The sequence below is a fragment of the Scylla paramamosain genome, chromosome 4, assembly GCF_035594125.1.
Source record: "Scylla paramamosain isolate STU-SP2022 chromosome 4, ASM3559412v1, whole genome shotgun sequence".
Taxonomy (NCBI): domain Eukaryota; kingdom Metazoa; phylum Arthropoda; class Malacostraca; order Decapoda; family Portunidae; genus Scylla; species Scylla paramamosain.
This window is the reverse complement of record NC_087154.1, coordinates 22,219,527-22,224,526: the sequence shown is the minus strand read 5'-3', so window position 1 is coordinate 22,224,526 and position 5,000 is coordinate 22,219,527.

The following is a 5,000-nucleotide window of genomic DNA, read 5'->3' as shown; positions in this document are numbered from 1 at the left end:
TTTCCGACCTCCCTCTTTTTTTGTCATCCTCTTTCTCTCCATCCACCTCGGTGCCCTAGTTACTCTCTTCTTCGTCGTCCTTTTTCCTCCCATCCTCCTTGTTTTTCTCGTTCCTTTCATCCCGTCCTCCTCGTCCATTCAGTCCTCATATTCATCGTTCTTTTGTCTCCTCGTCTTCATCGTCTTTTTCTCCCTCCTCTTCTCCCTCCTAGCCTTACTCATCTTCACTGTCCTTTTCTTTTCTTCCCTCTGCTCTTTTTCTTCATCTTTTACCGCCCCGGACATCCTTTCCCTCCCTCTCCCCCTCAGCGCCTCTTGTGCGTCTCTCGCGTTTAGTATCGACACCCTCCGCCAGACAGACACGTCGTTGCCGCCGCCCCCGTTCGGTATCATGCAAAACTCGCCATGCGATATATTGATTTACCACACATGCATCCTGGCGCGGCCGCGAGGATACCACATGGCGGCGTAAATACAAGGAATGATAGTCTTCGCTGCCTCCCCTTGTCGATGTCCATAAATCCTAAGCTTAAAGACATTCGGTGTAAATCGCGTGGTAATTCAAGATCGCGACACGGAAAGTTTATATAAGAAACTGCCATTGATTACTATTTTTTAGCGGTGGTGGTTGTGCTGATTGTCACTAGTTCCCCTCCGTGTCGCCAGGTGCGTCACGAGGCCTGAAGCACCAATTGGCAGGTGAGGTATTGCAGGCCAGCCCTCGTCCTGTGCTGGGCCGTACTGGTGCAGGTGATCCCGCCCATTCGTCACCATCAGCGCGGCCAACACCTCGCCTCATTATATCGAACACAGTCATCGTCTGGCCTCAGTATTCCGCAGGCCGTGATTAGAAAGCATTATAAACGTGAGGAACGCGCTACTTCTTTACACCGGTATTAGCGAGAGAGAGAGAGAGAGAGAGAGAGAGAGAGAGAGAGAGAGAGAGAGAGAGAGAGAGAGAGAGAGAGAGAGAGAGAGAGAGAGAGAATGTGTGAGTATTGGATGGGAGTGAAACTATACTTAGCACTTCGTTGTTCTGCACACAAAGCCGGTCTCCCACCACCACCACCACCACCACCACCGTATCATCACCACTTGCCACTCCACTACTGTAGCGCGACCACTGTTACCACCACCGCCATTCTTGCCTGCTTCTCAAAGACGTGGCGTTAGGAGTACTTAACACTCACAGCTCGAGCCACCACTTGGAAATTTGACCAAGAAACACATTCATGCTTACTTCAAAAACAGTGGTGGTCGGGAATGGTAGCTGAGACACGATGTATGGATATTTTTCTGTTATTAAATCCTATACGTGAATTTCAGGACTGTCATTCATATATGGTTGCAATGATTTTTTAACGGTGCTGGGTTAGATAAATCACAAAGGAACGCAAACGAAAAAAAAAGCTGCTAGAGACGTGTTGACTCCTCCGTGCCAGTTTATGGTGTGCTACAGTGACTGATCTCAAGTAATGAACAAATGAATAGATAGAATGTTAAGGCGAAAGGTTAGATCGTCGCCGTTCCGCCCAGCGCCCCGCCACTTGGGAAGTCAGAGAACAACGCTATTCAGGTGTTCCCTACAAGATGATTAACGGAGGCTGACGTCCACACGAGGCATCGGGTCACGGTCGTCTGCTACAACACGACTGCCAACATGTGCACGGATATGAATTATACCCATATGAATAATTAACTCACACACACACACACACACACACACACACACACACACACACACACACATACACACACCACTTTCTCTCTCTCTCTCTCTCTCTCTCTCTCTCTCTCTCTCTCTCTCTCTCTCTCTCTCTCTCTCTCTCTCTCTCTCTCTCTCTCTCTCTCTCTCTCTCTCTCTCACCTATGACTGCTCTTATACCTCACACACCTCCGAACAAAGTTAGTCTCATTGCTCCCTTTTATATCTACATATCAGTTGTGCGTGTATGTGTGTATGTGTGTATGTGTCACCGTCAGTACATCACGTCAAAACTTACACAATAAAAAGTACTCCCACTATGTTCTTCCCTTCCTGTAACTTTCACTCCTCAATACTAAGCTTTTCCTCTCTCCTCCTCCTCCTCCTCCTCCTCCTCCTCCTCCTCCTCCTAGCTTCTCCTAATCCTAATCCTCCTACTCCTTGGTGTGACTGGCGCGCCTCTCTGTGATTTATGGAAAGTATTAGTAAGTTCCTCGTGATTACCACACCGGAAGGGAAGGGTGAATAGGAGGCAGGCAGGGAGGCAGGGAGGCAGTGAGGGAGGGACGCAGGGAGGGAGGCAGGGAAAGAGAGAGAAGGGGAATACTGAGTCGAAATATAATGATAAAAAAAAAGAGAGAAGAGACGAGGGAAGAGGAAAGGTGAAAGTTTAGTTACATAAAAGTTTCTACAGAAGTGATGTTTGCTCTCTTTATAATGATTAGCTTTCGTTCTGTTATAGAAATAGGTGGAGGTTTAACTGTACTATATTCCTGGCGATGAAAATGGAATAAGGAAATGTATATACTAACTCTAAGTCCCGCAAGGTCGTGTGCCTGGATACTGCTGAAGAAAGAGGAGGAGGAGGAGGAGGAGGAGGAGGAGGAGGCGTGAGGGGAAACTGGAATGTGTGGTGGTGCCTAAATTTACTTCTGGCTCTTCGTGTCCGGAGAGAGAGAGAGAGAGAGAGAGAGAGAGAGAGAGAGAGAGAGAGAGAGAGAGAGAGAGAGAGAGAGAGAGTCAGTCTAGTGGTACAGTAAGGGCGCGTTAGACTCCAAGGAAAGCCTGCCTGGCCGACCCCTAGCTGGTCCTCGAGGGTCAATACTTCCAAGCACCTCGAGGCTAATGTCTGCCTGGGCCCTCCTCCTCCTCCTCCTCCTCCTCCTCCTCCTCCACCTCCTCCTCCTCCTCCTCCTCCTCCTCCTCCTCCACCTCCTCCTCCTCCTCCTCCTCCTCCTCCTCCTCCTCCTCCTCCTCCCGCTCCTCTTCCTTTCTTTCAGTTCCTGCGGCTCGTGTTTCTCCCCATCACGTCGGAAGGTCTGGTCACGTGGCGGACACGAGTCTTACGTCATCGAATACGTCATCTGTCACGTGACTTGCCACCACCCACGTGTTGAGAAATTAGTAGGCTCGGTGGAGAGAGAGAGAGAGAGAGAGAGAGAGAGAGAGAGAGAGAGAGAGAGAGAGAGAGAGAGAGAGAGAGAGAGAGTGGAGGGGGGGTAGAGTGAGAAAGGCGTTGATTCTGAAGGATGAAAGGAGGAGGAAAATTTGATGGTTTCTTTCTTCTCTTCAGTCCTTTCTGGCGCAGCTCCCATGAACCTCCTCCTCCTCCTCCTCCTCCTTTTCCAGCACTGTCCCCACCACTACCACCACCACCACCACCACCACTACCACTCCTGCCGCTCGTCTGCTCTGGCGCACAGGTGTTGGGGAGGAAAATATACGTAGTTTGTGGTGTTTTAGTGTTGATGTTTTTGTTGTTGTAGTTGTAGTTGTTGTTGTTGTTGTTGTTGTTGCTGTAGATATTCTAATTTATGTATAGTAACGATTGACTGATTCCTTGATTGAGTGAGTGAGTGACCCGCTGCTTGATTGACACACCTACAACAACAACAACAACAGCAACAACAACACGCATAAATGGAAAGTCAAATGAAATTATTGGAGGCCATTAGACGGTTAGATAAGCACATTAACTGGTCGATAAGCAAACATGATGACTGGCAGATACATACATAGAGACGTAGAAACATGAATATAATCAAATTCACAAGAAAATAAAAAATAAATAAATAAATAAATAAAAATAGGCAAATTACACTTCACCTCTATAATATGAAACTTTAACTTAGATGGCCAACAGAGAACAATGAAAAAAATAAAATAAAAAATAATATTACACAAGGTTGAATAGAAGACTTACTCGTATTTGAATGGCGCAGTGCTCAGGGAAGGTATCTATAGGGTGGGCGAGATCTTTTTTTTTTCTTTTTTTTACTGTATTTTTTGTGGGCGTGTTACCACATTGCGCCCTACTTCCCATTGTTCCTGGCTGCACGCTGAAGTGAGGACCAAGGCTGCAATGTATCCCCCGTAAATCATATTGCCTTGATATATATGGTTGTCATTTTTTATTTTCTTAACCCCTCATCCACTTATCCATCGTGTGTGTGTGTGTGTGTGTGTGTGTGTGTGTGTGTGTGTGAGCGTGGCCCTCACCTGTGAAAGTCTTGGCATGATTTAAGACAATACAATGGCAGGTGTATGGGAGATCATGGGGTGTGGATGAGACAATGGGAGGGAGGGAGAGAGAAGCCACGGGAGGAGCAAAACTATGGGAGAAGGAATCTATGAAGGTATGAGAAGGGGGAGGGGAAACACATGGAAAATTGAAGCCCATGGGAGGGGGAGACCTTGGGAGGAGGCAGGGTAATGAAGGGGCAGGCTATGGGAGGATGAGATCATGGGAGGGGGAGACTATGGAAGGACGCAGGGGAGTGAAGGGGCAGGTCATGGAAGGGATCTAGGTGGGTTAATGTTTTTACGTAGTGGTAAGTTGCTCCTTCCTCGTCGGGCACCACATCGGCTACTTTATCTCCCACTCAAGGCCGCGTGGGATGGGAGAGAGTCATGAGGGGGTGGGAGAGAGGGAGGGAGGTATGGGGAGAAAGGGAGACAGGGAGGAGTGGGAGGCAGGTAGAGTGAGTGGGGTAGGCATGGGAGATGAGGAAGAGAGTCACGAGAGGGAGGGAGAGGGAGAGAGTCATGAGGGGAAGGGAGGGAAAGGAGAGAGGATGAGGAAGAGAGGTGAGGGATGGGAAGGTCAGTCTCACCGCCCCCTCCTCCACAACCCCTGACGTGGATATTGTTTATAGAGGAAATGAATGCACGTGTAGATAAGCCTTGGAATTAAGGAGCATTGACGTGTGTGTGTGTGTGTGTGTGTGTGTGTGTGTGTGTGTGTGTGTGTGTGGAGGGGGGGGACGCAAGTTGAAATACATATATCAGCTGCGGA